This window comes from Coffea arabica, chromosome 8c (genome assembly GCF_036785885.1).
Source record: "Coffea arabica cultivar ET-39 chromosome 8c, Coffea Arabica ET-39 HiFi, whole genome shotgun sequence".
Classification (NCBI taxonomy): Eukaryota; Viridiplantae; Streptophyta; class Magnoliopsida; order Gentianales; family Rubiaceae; genus Coffea; species Coffea arabica.
Window position 1 is genome coordinate 18,566,986 of NC_092325.1, and position 17,601 is coordinate 18,584,586.

Below are 17,601 nucleotides of genomic sequence, written 5' to 3' on the forward strand. Positions count from 1 at the left end.
ATTATAGACTAATTGTCTTAATGAAATTCATGAAAAAGAGAGGACAAAATACTCAAGAAAATCCTAAACTACTCCTCTTTATTTGGTAAGAGTAAGTAAACATTTGGAGTTTCCAATTGAAGAAGGATCATGTTTTTAAGATGGGAAAACGGTCATAGTATTATACAAGTTCAAATAGAACTTAGCTTTCGGGCGAAAATTTGGGCAGCACGCCCTTTGTGTTTACCTAATTTTCCAGCCATTTTTGGCTTCATGATTTTTTTCTCAGCCAAACCCAAAGTCATGTACAGCACAAACTCATCATAATAGCCATTTCATAGGCTCAAGACAATATAAGAACAAAAATCAAAGTAATAACAAGTGCGGAAATGCAATTTGACAAAAGACAGTTTTGACGGGTTCATGCATAATGGTCACAACTGGAGTTACACTTATCGGATTGGGATGAACATTATGCCGTTTCGAAGCTAAGACACAGAGTTACAACATTCATGAAGGTCACTTAGTCCAGTTCCTAATGTAACTTAGTCAAATTCTCAAATTACTAAACCAGAAACCAATTCGTCGGTTGTTTAAACGCAGAACACTGTAATTGACATATCTCCGAGTATACAAGTCTGAATCAGGTGTTCTTAGAGGCATTTGAAAGATAATTCAGAATACTACAACTTTCATGTTTTGGCAAAAAGCTAAATCAGAATGGATCCTAGTCGAAAAACGTGATAAACTGGACTTAACTGATCACACGGACTGCTTGGGAAATACTTAAAACAGTAAGGGTATTTTGGACTTTTCACATCTTACGTTGCTCCGATTGAGCTGAAATTTTGTAGGAACCTATAAAATACCATTCTCTACAACTTTCCTTCTTTGACCAAAGGCCAATTCGGCTTCTAACATAGGGATTCAAATTCGGACAGAATAGGATGAAAATTTCCAGAAATCTGAAATCTTTTGGTTTCAATGATAGTTTTCTTAATTTCTTGATACACTTGCTACCAAAACCCCCTATATAACCTTATATACAACATATACTAACCATATAACAAGTTTAGGCAGAAATTAATCAAACTCTAACTTACATATTTCATCCAAAAATCACCACAACAACTTGCATCACTTGTAATCAAACCCAAAACATGGACTATTTAACATCTTAAGCAAGAATAAAAGGATCAAAGCCATAGATCAGATTTTATACCTCAAAAAGAAGGCTTGCAAGAGTGATCCTCCACTATTTCTTGAAGTTTTTGGTTCCCTTAGCTTCCCAAGCTTCCAAACTTACAATCAATCGGTTTAGAATTCGATTTTAGCACTTGGTTGGTGTAAATCAAGAAGGAATTTGTTTTCTCTTGCTCTCCCTTTCTCCCTCTATTGCTCAGCCAAGATGAAGAATAAAATGAAGGAGATTAAGCTAAGTTTGTCTTATAAGAAGGTAGAAAGATAAGACTTAATTCTAACCACAAGTTTGGCCAACACTTGGCTCAACCTCAACCACACAATTTTCTCTTTCTTTCCTTGCATTTTGGGCCACATATTTTGGTCAATAAGTAATCATGAGAGGGAAGATATTTTGCTCAATTAGTGATAAGCTTGTATGGTAAGAAAGTGGTGGTCAAGTGGTGGTTAAATCGGTAGTACCCGGTACACGTCGGTTCGCACTGTTTTTCCTTAAATCCCCCGTACTAGGATTTTTACTTCCTATTCACCAACTTTATATCATTGCTCCTAATCACATATTATTTCTCACTTAAAAGTCACTCTTAAGCACCAAATTTGATCCTTACTCGGTACCGGATAATTATACTACGGTTACACGAAAAATCCGATTTCACCTTGAATTGAAAACGAATAGGAAAACCCTAATTTCCTATGGTCATTGGCACTTTTCTAGGGTGATTGAACCATGAATAACATGAAATAATAATTTTCAAATAATTTTCAAATAAAAGGGAATTTTTGAGAAATATGTAAGGATTTTGTGAGTCCTCACACTCATACCCAAAGATTCCCAAAATACAGTCCCCATGGCTTGTCAAATGTCCCCGACCAAGTCCTTACTGGCTCGAGTCCATTGACTTCCAATGAGGTAGAGCTCAGAGTGAACAGTAAAGGATCAGAGATACAGTAAGCAATGGTATCCAATCGACACCAAATCAAGTACATTCAAGAGTATTCAAGTGATATAATAAACAGTCAAGAGTATTCAAGTTATATCATAACCAAACAAGTAGGCCAGAGAGTACGAGAGTGGTAAAGTACACCCTCGCCTCACCTAGTCCAAACAATCATCACAACTAGTCCAAAACACAGAATTCAAGTACAAGAAAGCCACGGAATAACAAATATGTGAGTAGTACACTCACCAAGTCAAACAAAGAAATTTCACAAGTTTTCGCCCGACGTGAGCCTCGGATCACCGGCACGCCCTATAATAATCAAGAAAGTACAATTAAGACTCAAACACGAGTCGAATACCTTTTAATAGGAACTATTAAGGTAAAACCCAAATATAGCTTGGAAATGAAAAATACATAATATTTAGGGTTAAAAGTAGAAACAACCCTAAAATTATTCATTTCTAGTCAATCTCAACCCAACTCACAAGGATCCAATGCCCTAGACACTCGGACAGCATTTCCCCTAAAATTTCAGCTTTTCCAACCTACAAGACACCAATAAAAACCATCCAACACAACCACAAGCACCCAAACAATTCATAAGGCATTCAATATACTTCATTAGGGTCACAATACCCCTCAATACTAGCCAATTAGAAGCTCAACAATCAACCATAGCAAAGCCCCAATTGAAACCCTAAATCTGAAATTTTCCGCACAAGCGGCAATTTTCCGCAATTAACTACAATTAACGCACAAGTGAGCTATAAAACACCATTTGGAACCACCAAATCAAACCCAATCATATCCATCATATGAAACCAGAAAAATTCCAAGAAAAATCAGAAAATTAGGAAACTTCACTCCAATCCACCAAATCTTCCGTACAATCACGTATATAGCTACTATAAGGCACCATTTGGCCAAAATTAGAAACAAAAGATGAGTTCCAAGCAATATACCTTAGTTCTTCAAGAAAGGTTGAAGCTTAGAGAGTTTTCTTCCAAAACAACACCACCAAGGTCTTCAAACCCTCCTAGCAAGATGATTCTACGGACTAATTCAAGAAACAATCGTTGATTTTCAAGATTGAGCAAGGATTTGGAGATGAAAGGTTGAAGAATGTTTTTCCTTCTTGGCTGGAGAGGTTTGGCTATGAGGAGATGAAGAATGAAGACTTGTTGGTCAAAATTACACTTTAAATAAAGTAAGGAACATTTAGTCAAAAGTTAGGCAAGCTTGGTCCAACCAAGATTGGACACTTGGCACTTTGTCTTGCTTATAGTTATCCTCTTGCCCCTCATGGCCTAATCCATCTAGGTAACTTCTAATCATCTCCTAACACCTAGTAATAAAATCCCTTTATGCAAAATTTAACCGAATCGGCCGAATCTCTCTCACTAAATGCACTAGCGGGTCCCACGTCCAAAATACGTTCCAAATTTCTCACGAACTACCTTATACTAGAAAAATGATTTAAAAACTATATTTACTGATAAAATGTTGATAAAAGTAATATAATAAAGAAAATACAAGAAAACGGTGCACAGGAATAAAATAATAAATAAATAAATTTTTTTTTTCTGGGTTCTCACACACTTTACTTCCAATCCTTCCACCCAACATACCCCAACCGGGCCCGCACTCCATTTCAGTAGTTTTGGTAATACTCGAGTATACCGGAACCAAGGGTCTCATTACCACAAGGTTCCCCAGTACAGTCCCCGTGGCATGATGATTTTCACGACCAAGCCCTCGCCGGCTCGATCCAATTTACTACCATACGGGGTTGAGCTCAGTAATGCAGTAAAGCCGTTGGATACTCGTCCAACGACACCAAATCAGTTTCCATGCATGGAATTCAGTATCTCATATAACAAATGCAGTATTTCAGTAAAACGGTAAATAGCCATGAAGGAAATTACAAGGGGTGAGGGCGGTCAAGTACACCCTCACCTCAATCACTTCCAATAACCAATTAAGCCTTCAAGACATCAAATACACATAGCAAAGCCACATTATAACAAGTAAGTGAGTAGTATACTCACCAAGCAAGAAAGTGGTGTTTCATACACCGTGATCACCAAGACGTCGTGAGCTACCGTCACGTCCTAAAACATGTAACACATTCAATGAGACTCGATACCGAGCCATATAGCCATGCCAATTACAACCCCAATAGGGTTTTATAAACATATACAAGCATGATAGCAAACCAGAAATTAAGAAAAGGGCTTTAACTTAGGCCTTGATAAGAAAACCGGTTTTGACGTCATAATGCGGTAATGGCACAACTCTCACTACAATTATCGGATGGGGGTGTAAGACCGACCGTTTCGAAGCTATGGAACAGGGCTACAGTAATGTAGAAGGTCACTCAATCCAGTTCCTAGCCCAACTAGGTCAAAAATGCCAAACACTAAACCAGAATCACCAAAACAGGTTTTCAAAACACAGAAAACTGTAATCGGTATATCTCAGTCCATACAAGTCCAAAAGCCGAAATTCCAAAGGCATAAGTTAGCTAAGACATCCAGATACATTTCATCAGAAGACCCCAACTCCAAAATCCAAACCAATTCCAGTCATAATGGCCAATTACTATCGCAGTTTTCGCATTCTGATCAAAGCAGAACAGCTACAGTAATTTCGTCATATCTCACTCTACACTAATCCAAATGACCTAAAATTTTACAGGCACCTCAAACACATCAATACCTACAACGTTCATGTTTTGAGTAAAGTCTAATTCGGCCTCTAACCCTATGATCCAAAACCGGACAGAATTGGGGTTTTATGAACCCTAATTTTCCATTTTTCCATCCAAATCCAAAATTGATTGCAAATACTTATCCAACATACCTACTAGAGCCATTACAGTCCATTGCCAATCATCAAAGATGGCCACAACATTCATTTCATATTAAACCAGAAAAATTCCCAATAAAATAAAAACTTCACCAAAACAAGCCAAATCAAGAGATAAATCACATATTCCAACACTCAAGCCACTTCTAAGCATAATAATACCATCATTAGGTGTAGTAGGGTGTTCAAGCATAACTTACCAAGAAACAAGAGATGTAGAGAGGTGTTGGACACTTAGCTCTTCAAACAAACTTCACTACAACCCTTACTAGCACTAGAAGATAGGATTTTATGGAGTGAAATCTAGTCTAAGCTTTTGTTTATGGAAGATTGAAGCTTATGGAAGCTTGAAAGTTGGTGGAATTTCCTTCTTCTTTGCAAGGAGAGAGCCGGCCACAAGGAAGAGAAAAATGGTGAATTTTGGGCATTTTTTTTATATTTAATCCTTTGGTCAAAAAAGTCAAAAATGTGAATAGTATTTCTTAAAGTCCACCCAATCATATTGTGACACTTGTCACACTCATTAATGCATTCTTATCTTTCTTTTTCCCTCTCACATCAATCACTTCACACATTTTACTTATCTCTTAACACCCGATAAATTTCACACAGTATCCGGAATTTAACCTAATTGGCTGAATTTTTCCGAACTTTTCGCACTAGTGGGTCCCACGTCCACTATTTACTCTTAATTTTCTAAAATTTCTCCAATGTTAGAAAAATCATCTTAAAACTATAATTGCTCATAAAATCCACTAAGAAAATATTTCTAAGCCAGAAAATGCAGAAAACATGCAATTAAGGGGAAATAAACCCTAGGAAAATAATTAGGGTTTTACGGGTTCTCACAGAATTTCAAAATGCTTTCTTCTGTGAAATTATAGGTCTATGAATGTGTTTTCCAATGCCTTAAACCATGCCAAATTCCGAGTTAATTTGAGTTATATGTGATCAAAATGTGAAACCTGCTTTGTCCTTGAAAACCCTGATTTTTAGACAGATTTGATGCAAGGTTTGGCAAAGACTTGCTAACTGAATATTTTGATGCTAAACACTTACCAAATGTACCATGAACGTTCTTTAAGTTTTGCCTAAACAAATGAACCAGGTTTGGAGGAATTTTCTTTGACCAAATGTCTGAAATGGAAAAACAAAAGGTTCAAGGCAGTTTTGTCTTAGTATTTGCGAAAATTTAGGTGTTTGATTGACCACCTTTCCGAAGTTATTTTTCCATGAAATTTGGTAGAGGAACAACCCTTATATGGTAGTATTATACTGCTAATTATGGTGTTATTCCGAGACCGATTCATGGGTCAAATAAATTACCAAAGTTCGAGACTTGATATTGGAAAACCCTTGTTTAACAACAAAATTTTAGTAACTTTGAGCTACCGTATCTTGGTGTTCAAAACTCCGTTCCTCATTCCGTTTGTTTTGTTATACTCTTGAATTACAACACTAATAGAGTTGCAAATTTCAAAAGCTATTTCCAAACAAGTGAATTTTGCCGAATTTCCAAAGTTGGCCAAAAACTAACTTAAATCTGCCTTATGAACCAAAACAGTAACTTTGAGCCCATTTTGACTATCTTCCATTTAGAATCATGAAAAAGTGTATTCTAGGAACTTTTAGCATTTTGAAGGAAGTTTCCAACGGTACCAAGTTTTCTAATCTTGGACATGTAAAAGGTGAGTTACGATTTTTCAAAGTATTGCATCAAAACTGAAATTTTCCGTATTCCAAGGAAATGGAGTTTTTCAAGTACTCCTTATTCCTTCGATAATATTCAAATGTCTTATCCTTGAATTTCATGATGTAGACCTAATTTCTCTTGTACCTTGAAACCCCGCTTGAGAATTTAGATTTAGGATAATTAAGACTTGTTCACGAGATTTTTCCTAAGTTTGTACTATGACACGATTTTCAACAATAGTAGGGATTGTAAATGATAGACTATTACTATTCGTTCAGGCGCACACGAGGACCTTTAAGAGGATCCGACAGAGGACGCTTGAACTTCAAATTGAACCTATTGCCCTTGTTTGACTAGGTGAGTGTTCCATACAAGAATACGTAATTGAGTAAGTCTAGGACATGCTCATTTCATGATCGTTAAGTATTTACCATACTCGTGCCTATTTAAGAAATATATATATGCATTGCATATCGACATGAATTGGTTAAATGATTAACCCTATCAAATAATCTTGTAAACTCAATATGTGCTTAGCCTGCTTATTTTATGCTTATTTGGTTAAAGTGCTCTTGTGACTCGTTATGTGACAATTTGGAAAATGAGTTCCGATCCATCGAAGTGCACAGTGTGTACTTTATCACACTAGCCGTTCGAGTGGTGAAGTGTGTGAAATATTTTCTAATGAATCTGTGAATCTAAATGTGGTTGCGTCGTTGGGAGAATCCCTCGACTCGTGAATCAACTACCATAACTAATGAATCTGTGAATCTAAATGTGGTTGCGTCGTTGGGTGAATCCCTCGACTCGTGAATCATCACCGTAAAACATTTTCTCGTGAATCAAAACGTAGTAACGTCGTTGGTGTGAATCTCCTCGACTCTTACGTGGTAAAAGTGCAAAACGGCCAATGGCGGCCTATTAGAATGACATATGTCTACCAATTAACCGTAATTACCACCGTTTACCGTTTACCGTTTATCGTTTACCGTTAACCGTGTTTTACTTACCATTTTCTAATATATGTGGTTACTGATTACTTGATTATCATAAATTATATGCTCATATGAAGTTGTCCATCATTGTTAGGCGAGTGTGTACTTTACCTCCCTCGACCTATTCAAATGATGAATTTTACTTTTGTCGAATTACTTTGTTACCTGTGCATGTTGTAAGCTATAAGCTGAACTTGGGCCCCGCCTCGGTTACTGACCTACTCGAGCCAGGACTGGGTTCGGTCGGGTAGGTTGGAACCCTGGACAACCGTTTCGGTATACTCGAGTATTACCACTGGAGGGATAAGGTGATGGCCAGTCAACCGTGGAGATCCGGGAGTTATAAGGTGCAGATGACCGACAAAGTTCCACTGGAACACCGTATCCTTTTGTGTTTGCTTTGCTATTATAATGTTATTGCTCTCCTAGTTGGCATTCTCGGGTAAGACTCCTCATGAGCATTAACCTCTGAGATGAAGCAATCCTTGTAATGTTCTTCTAGTCGGACGAGCCACTATCTGTTTGACTGAAAATTTATGAAAATATATTTATATGGCCATTCATTCCAAAAGTACTAGTTCTACATGTGTTTTCAAAGTAGCAATTACCCGTGTAATGATTATCACCTCATGGTAACATGCCATTGTGTAATCTAGAATCATGCATACGATATGCATAACTTACTTGACCTATTTGAACTGTTAGAGCGTCTTGGAACCTCGCTGGGCTGTGTAGCTCATCCCACGTTGTGGTTTTCGTTTACAGGTTCTGACAACTGAGGAAGACTTGAGATCTACTTGTACTTTAAGCATGTAGTTTGAATTAAACAATGTAGCTTTTGTTTCGGGTTGCCACTTGAAGCTGGAAAAGTGTAACCCTTGAATTTGTATGTGGCTTGTATGAAATTTGTTACTTGGCTTATAAGGATGTATTTGAATTATATGTTTTGTTTCTTGGGTTGTAATCGGGAAGGTATTTTAAGAATCGGCATTAGCTATCTTAAGGCACTGCTATCTCTGAAGTTTATGTGATTCTAGAGACCGGCCTATTTGGAAGGAAACGATGTTGCAATAGATTAGGTTATACTTCGGAAGGACTTTTGCTAGCTGCTTGCGTGAGTCCTGGCGAGAGTTGGGCAGACGGCCCGCCAACCCTCTGGTTCGCCTTAGGGGGAAGTGGGGTCGCCACACAAACTACATGCCTTGCACCAAGATTTAAACCATCTCTTATATGCCCTAGCATTATATTTCACAATGTGTTACAACAAATCCCTTGTATTGACCCTCACTTTAAAACAAAATTTTCTTATTTACATGCCTTATTATAAGATCTAGACCATTTAATATATGCCCTTACAAATTATTTTCTATGTGTTATAATAATTTCCATGCATTTCATTTCAATTCATTTTACTTGAAGTAAAATATTTCCTTGAGCTAGGTTGTAAATAATTCATCACTTGTAATTGTCCAAGTGTTCTTTTATTAGTGGTAGAGACTTTATGTGAGAGATTTGAGGTGTTGAATAATTATTGGTGCATTTGGAAAGGTAAGAATGGCATTAGTCAAAGATTAAGAAAGGTTAGGACAATAATGGAGCCATGTGGCAAAACCCTAGCCATGTATCTTGTTTGACCAAAGGATTAGAGGAATTTTAAACCAACTTTGCTTCATTTTCCTCCAAAATTTCGTCCACCTTAAGGGCTTCCAAGGGAAGGAAGAAAACTCCATCTTCTTGCTATGACAACCTTAGTTTGATCTTGAACAAAAACCAAAAGAGAAAGATCTAGAGTTTGTGAGAAAATTTCCTTCAATCTTTGAGGTTGTTTCAAGCCTAAAGCTTCTATTGTGGTGGTTTGTTTGGTGACCAAAGCAACTTGTAAGTAAGGTATGTAATCTTTAAAATTTGGGTTTATGATGTTATATCATCTACTTGAGGTTGAAATGGTGAAAAACAACTTGTTATGGTTGAATTTGGGGTTAGTTTCTTGAGTTAATCAAGTAATGGTTAGGTTTACTAATATGCATACCAAGTGTTTGATGAAATGTCTAACCCTTATTCATGTGTGCTTATGAAGTATTGATATGTTTGAAACCCCTATTTAGTTGGATCTAATACTTGTTATGTGCAAGGAATGAAAATAACAAGAAGAGTAGAAGTTAGAAATTTTTAAAGTGTGCTGACCGAAACCTTTTAAGCTTGCTGCCTGGTTTTTCCTTGATATTTTCATGCACATTTTGGCTACAAAAGTGAGTGTTATATGTTGGGTTATGTGTGTGGAGTTTGTCTACAAAAAATTAGCCAATTTGGTTGAATAAAGTTTGAGTTATAAACAAGGAGGAAAGCTGGACTAGGTCCAGAAATGTTCTGTCCAGCAATCTTGTTAAGGTCATAACGTGTTACTCACTGCTTGGAATTGAGTGCTGTTTGTGGTAATTGAATGTAGACTCTTAGAGCTTTAAAACGGTACAAAGCTCATTTTCTGGTTCATCCCGAGCGATCCGTGGCGAGTCTAGAAAGTTGGCTGTCCGGGCGGTACTGTTCATCCGAGACAGTCCAGAAAGTTCATTTGGTTTCTTAATTTTGAGCCACTTATGTTGGGATTTTGGAAATGGTTTCTTCTAAAAAAATTTACCCTTATGAACCTAGTTTCCAATGCAACTGACGGAACCTAATTCTGACTTTCCCACAATGAGCAATGACTGTTTTACCGAGGCTGGCCGGGCGAGACAGTTTAAACCGTAATGAAGCCTTTGAGCTTTAGTAAAACTTTTCTTTTGCCAAACTTTCATGTACATACTAGATTTGTTTTCCATGAACTTTCACCGTGGTTTAGACCCTATTTGCATGCCGGATTAAGTAGCTTAAGCTACTCACTTGGCCTTTTAATGAACCTATACTTTAGTAGGGAACGAATCCAATTATTAATGCTTGCACTCGTTGACCTAGGTTTGGGCAACGACGGTGATCGTAACTGAGACATTTGACGTCGATTATTACTTTTGCTTGACAGGTGAGTGTTCCACTACCTGCTGCTTGTTATGTGAAATATTTGTGTACTTGAAAGTATTGAATTGTTATTGGTTGAGCCAAACACTATTTTAATTAAAATTGAGGCGAGTGTGTACTTTATCGCACTCGACCTTCCTTGTTTTTTTTCTTTTCACTGAGGCTCTACTTACTGAATGAATTAACATGAAATGAGATATTGCTATACATGACTGTGCTTAAGTTGCGTGGATGACATTCCACCAACTACTGTTACTGTTTGGGTACCCAACCTCATAGGTGAGTCGGTTGTATCGAGCCAGCAAGGGCTTGGTCGAGAAGGCCGATAAACCTTGAGGACTGTTTACTGTTCACTGGAAATTGAATCTTGCTTGGAGGTCCCTGGTGAAGCATAGCCATTGTGCTTGCTTGTTGTGTTGTCCAGCACCACCAGTGATAAAATCCTCGGCTTGATACTGTTTCATTGGAATCCTTGAGCATTGGAAACTCGGATTCCTGGTATACTCGAGTATTACCAAACTATTGTTTATGGAGTGCGGGCCCGGTGGGAGGGTTGTTTGGTGGACGGAGACGGGTGAAAGTGGTGTTCTACGGACCTATATACTGTTACAAGTGTTGACGGAGTGTCAACAGGAGGCAATTATGATCAAGCTCAAGTGGACCTTTAGCTTTTGAAAGCCACCCGTATCCTTGAATTGAACTGTGATTAAACTGTTATTTTACTGTACGGTGTTTAGTTGGCTATTTTGTGATTTTATGTGGCTATGTGTTTACTTGTTTACCTGGAATCTCACTGGGCTTTAGCTCACCCCATTCCCTTTGTTTTCCTTAACAGATCAGGAAGGGATTTGATCGAGGGATTTCTTAGCTTTATTTTGCCGTTCTTGCGTTTTGAGGTTGTAACTTTCGTTTAAGCAAACTTGTAAGCTTAAATTCTTAAGGGTGATTTCTATTATGTAATTTTGAGTGAAGCGTGGTAAGTTGGCATGTGATGATATATGTACTAAGCTGAATTGTTGGATTAGTGATTATGTTTGAGTTAGTGTTTCAATCCCCTGCATTGTCAAATGTTACATTCGTTTCATTGATGATATTAGTACTTTGAACGGCTGAGTCCTGGCGAGAGTTGGGCAGGCAGTCCGCTGATATCCTAGGGTTTGCCCTAGGGAGAGGTGGGGCTGTCACAAAAACCATGACTAGCATTGGACTAGTCACGGTAACGTGCATTTGCATTCACCATATATATACAAGTAAGTAGGCACAGTTAAAGCAAGTAAGCATGTAAGCACGTAATTCACATAACACGTAAGCATGCATATCTAGATGCAAAGGCCTAGGAAAGCGATAAACACATAGGCACACACAAGCACATAGCACATAAGCCCTATCTATTACATAAGGGGATGCCTACTACAATCTAAGGGGGAAGACTTAGAGAAGTAAATCCTAACTATTACATTGGCTAGCTAAGACATGTCTTCAAGAGAGGTGCCAAAACCCTAGCTATTACAAATTGGGGTTCAAATGCCCTCAAATGAATTGCCAATTAAAGAAGGCGAAATAAAAAGAAAGCGAGATAGGCAATTAAACATAAAATGAAAAGCGAATTAAAGCATGTATATTCACACAAAACACATAGGAGCACGTAGGAGAAATAAACCAAGGAAATAGAGGTTACCTCCCTTGCAATGGTAATGGAATGAAGGAAATATTAGTTTCAAAACAATAAAAGGGTCAAGGCACCAATTAAATAGTAAAGTATAAACAAATTCACCAAATCCCTCCCAATTGCAACTTAAATGAAATCAAATAATGCATAATTTCCGAGAAAATAATTATTGAGCAAATTTCTAAAATAGAAACTCTACTAAGGACCCAATTGCAAAATACTTAACCAATCACTCAAACCCAATTTAAACATTTTGGAAAACTTCAAAGGCCCATAAGCAAAGAAATAATCACGTAGTGGTTCAAATTACAATTATTCTAGGACCTAATCGCAAGAAAATAGAACATAGTTGGGCCTTTGTAGCATTGCTTAGCAAACTAGGGGTCAAGGTGCAATTTTTGAAAGCCATTTGCATGCAAGTTCCATGCAACTACGTAAAGGCTTAAATTTCTGCAACTAAAAATGAAGCCTGCTGCCTTTTGCTTCCAAGCTTGCTGCAATTTTCATTCAAGAGCTTTTACAATCCCATGAAACCTTCGGCAAACAAGATACATACAAGACTTTAATCCATTTCCAATTAAACAATGGGACTCTTGGAAGACTATCATGCAAGTTTCATGCAATGAACGAAGACAAGAAGCTTATGCAACTGATTTTTAAACTTCAACAACCAAAAATGAAAAACTGCTGCACTTTGTTTTCAAAACTTAGATTTTTGATTCAAAATTCACAGCTTTGATCCGATATTTTTCAACCCAACATCACAACTTTAGACCAAGCCACAAACTATACCACCACCATGATTCAAACAAGCAAGAAACTTAGAAAGATATCATGCACAATTCTGGAAAAAACATTCATGCAAAGATGGTTCGGTAACCTGATTGTCTATTTTTCCAGCTAGCATTCAAACATGATTCAAGTGTTTTTTTTTAGATCCAAACATGCAAACACAACACCATACTTCCACTCCCCCCTTTCTACACAAGACTAACTAACAGATTAGAAGAGGCTAAAGCCTAGTGCATGGTTACGGACAAGGAAAACTACAAAGTAGGTGCGGCAACCTTTGCCCTGCTGCAATTTTTTTTACAGCTTGATACTCGCATGGATGGAATGCCGAGAACATCGCACAAAATTCATCATTCATGACTCAAACGCACACACATCTTCAAACATAAATCTTAACATAGCTTAAGCATGACTGCCTATCCCCTAACCATCCCAACAGAGAACAACAAAATGCAGCAAGGAAAATCAACCACAACATATGTTCATGCCACTTTTACTCGGCTGAAACGTATTCCCATGAAGCAAATCAAACCTTAATCCATTAATTGATGCAGTAACTGACCCAAAAATAGAGAAAAGACAGCAATTGATCATCTGGACATGAACATAAACTCAGCCGAGACTTCATTTAAGGCAACTGAAGTTTTTTCCTTTTAATGCAGACAATCTATTTCTACAATGGATTCACTGTATTACAGCCATTCATCCTTTTAATTTCCTACATGAAAACAACAGCTTTGATAGCAAAAATGTTCATGAAATCACATTCAAACAACAAGCAAGAACGTCAAAACACTTCAACTCCAGCAACCCAAAAGAAATTCCACACTGCTGCAACAACCCCTCAATACGGCTCTAAGGATCTTAATAGGCTCAAGTTATGCAAATAAAGACCCAAGATATAGCCTTTCATTCACCAAATTGGAGAAAACTATAACCTTTCAATCAAATATCATACAAAATGTTATCTCAGCAACCGAAGGGAAAGAAACTACAAAAGATTGCAACGGGCCGAAAGTTTCAATCTGATTGCAGCCAAAACTTTGAGTCCCAAAGATCTTAGCATACAACACAAAACCACACTCATAAGAGAATCATCAACACCAGCCATCAAAACCCGAACAAAATCCATGATTTGGAAGCTATCTATAAGAAAAAAGGTAAAAGGTAAAAGGAGAAGCTTACCGTGCTATTTCTGGTGAAGATTCGGCAGCAACAACAGTGGTTGAATCCGGTAAGCTACAACAGTCTCAGATGATATCAGATTCCTCTCTCGTTTCCTTCACCTAAAGCTCTTCCTCTCCTCTGGTTTGTTCCCTTCTTCTCTCGTTTTCTTTGCTGTTTTCTCCCTCACTCACCCCAGATCCTGCTCTCGTTTCCTTTCTCTTCCCTTTGACTTTTGTTGATTTTTCCTTTCTCTTCATCCGCTGTTCTTCCTGAAACCCTCACTGCCGAGACTCCTACTCCTCCCTGGTTCCTGGGTTTCTTCCTTAGTTTTCCAACCGCCAAGCCTCTCTAATCTCTCCGTTGTTACCCTTTTTCCTCTCGAAACCTTTCTGCCCAACCAAACCCTAGCCGCCTCCTGCTTTCACAGCCGACCCCCCTTGCCCTAGCTTCCTCCCTTTTCTCTCTCAAGCTCACGGCCTTCCTAGTTTTTTCCTTCCCTTTCACTCTTCACTCCGGCACCAGATTACCTTGCTTCTCCCCTTTCGCTGTTATCCTTTTGCCCCTTGCTTGGTTCCTCTCGGTTCTCTCTCTTTCTCATACTATATTTCTCCTCTCAGCCGCCAACCTCTACGTTGAACCCTTAGCCTTTTCCTTTTATATCCCATCCAAACCCCTTAAACCTCATCTCAATGACTCTAAAAAAAACCTCAGCCCTCCCCTTATTGTTAGCCATTGATTATGGCTTTTAATAGACAAAATGCAAGCAACCGTGGAAACTATCTTTTTTCCTTTTTTCCTTTTCATTTCCACCATTCATTTTTCTCTTTTTTTTTCCTCTAACAAATAAAGCAGTAAAAGTCAAAAAATAAAAAATTCAAACAAATGAAATGCCCCTAAAAATTTAATTTTGATTGTTGTTTTTTTTTTCCTTTTTTTTTTTTGCTGAAATTTAGTATGTAAAGAAAAATGCTTTTAACCTTAAATCAAACAAAAATAAGAGACCCGATGACAAAATAAATAATAAAATAAAAATAAAAAAATAAAGCTAAAATTAAATTAATTAAACCCATAAAGTTTAAAATAAAAAAATTTGGTGTCTACACGAGTACAATCAACCTTAGTCGGGTATTAGCGTGAGTACAAAAGCAAAACTCAAAACAACTAGACTACGCTAGTCTGTACATGTCTCATGCCTCGCTCGTACCCCCTGTAAGGAAAACAAATGGCATGGAATGAGCTAAAAGCCCAGTGAGGTTCCAAATAACAAATTAACCATTTTAAAAGTACGAATATCAACGTAGCAAGTTAATGGCATCAAAAGTTCATAAGAGTGAACAATAATACTTCAAGTAGCAAATTTCAAAGTGAGCGAGTGCAAAAGTTTTCAGAAGAAACGATAATTCAATAAATAGTAATCACTCCAAAGTATAAGGATACGGATGGCTCTCAAGAGCCAATTTCCCATCGCATTATCAGGGCTTGATCAGGTAATAGTTGACACTCCGTCAACCTTCAAGTAAGTAACCAATCTAGTAGAGCACCACTTAACGCCAATCTCCGTTCACCGATCAACCCCCTTACCGGGCCCGAACGCCAAACATGAATGAAAGTGGTAATACTCGAGTATACCGTTTTGCCGATGAGATACACTCCACTCGACATTACTAGTTACCCAGGGTTTGTTATCTAATCGACCAGGCCCTTGCCGGCTCGACTCGATTAACTAGCCACCGGGTTTCTGGAATTCCAGACAAGATGAAATTTGTATGCAAGTATAGCATTTCAAGTGAAATCATGGAACAATAGCAAATTTGATTAGGGCAAGTGCGATAAAGTACACTCTTGCCCTAATATTTCACGTATATAACATGTAATCACATTGGTCACGTATCAAATACAAGTATTAAGTGCAATTCGATATTTGAAAGCACTCACCAAAAGATATAGTGTCGTTACTGGTCACTTTCAGGTTATACTCCGGGTTCAGAGTCCAAATCTGCGATAAAACTCAGTTTGAGAATTTTGAAATATGACTAAGATTCGAAACTTAGACGTTTCATTCAATAAGAATCAAGAAATTGAAATTCACTTGAAGAATAGTCACAAAATGGTTGCTCGCTTTTCAAACTGAAAATTTTTGTAACATGTATACTTGGAAATAACTTTTGAGTCGAAAGTGCAAGGAAAATGGGTTTATAGTGGTTATTACCGCTTTTCCTAAGGGTACAAGTTCGGCTAGATTCTAACATATAACCATCGATAACCAAAGTTACAAAAGTCCTAGAGGGTTCAAGTGATATTCATTCTTAACCCTTACTCAAGTTGCAAGTGTATTCCTCTAGTCCTCGAGCGTAAATTTGGGCAGCATGCCCTTTGTATTTTTCCTATTTTCCAGCCATTTATGGCTTCATTATTTCCCTCAATCAAACCCAAGTTTACACACAACACAAATTCATTTCAATAGCCATTCCATAGGCTCAAGACAATACAAGGACAAAAATTCAAGTTAATAACAAGTGCGGAAATAAGCTTTAGTAAAAGACAGATTTGACGGGTTTTTGCGGAAATAACACAACCGATACTAAGCTTATCGGATTGGTGTAAAAATTATATCGTTTCGAAGCTAAGACAAAGTCCTACAACTTTCATGAAGGTTACTTAGTCAAATTTCCGGTGTAACCTGGTCAAATTCCCAAATTACAGAGCCAACTTCCAACTATACGGCTAATTATCCACACTGCACTAGAATGGTCATATCTCAGGCTCCCAAGGTCCGTTTAAGGCGTTCTTGGATGATTTGAAAAGCTAAGACAGAGTAAGAAAACTTTCATGTTTTGGAAAATGGCTAAATCAGTATGGATCCTTGTGAATAAACATGATAAACTGGATGAACTGACTAAAACGGAACACTGGAAACATCCTAAAATAGTGAGGGTATTTTGGTCCTTTCACAGGCTACGTTACTCCGATTTAGCTAAAATTTTGTAGGAACCTATAAACCACCATTCTATACAATTTTCATGTTTTAACCTAAGTCTAATTCACCCTCTAACTATGAGTAACGGGGCCGGGCAGAACTGAATTTTCAAATTCCTGAAATCTGGAAATTCTTGAAATCAAATGCTAATTTCTTTATTTTTGGCTTGCTTCACCATCTTAACTTCCCATATTAAACTTTAAACATCAAAGCCCCAAATTTTAAGCACTAGAAGAATCATAGGAAAGCTGTAAAAATTCCAATAAAATGGAAAATCATGATCCAAGCCTCTATTTCACCACATACATCAA

General features: G+C 37.6%; 1 long non-coding RNA gene and 1 pseudogene across 1 annotated transcript; one reads left to right on the plus strand and one right to left on the minus strand.

Moving 5' to 3' along the window:
* The window catches only part of LOC113735794 (origin of replication complex subunit 2-like), a 48,999-nt pseudogene that overhangs the window by 29,015 nt on the left and 2,383 nt on the right, over window positions 1–17,601 (minus strand).
* Window positions 6,819–8,627, plus strand: LOC113736093 (uncharacterized). The gene is made up of 2 exons (XR_003459593.2): window positions 6,819–7,038; window positions 8,442–8,627. It is a non-coding gene; the product is annotated as an uncharacterized lncRNA (long non-coding RNA).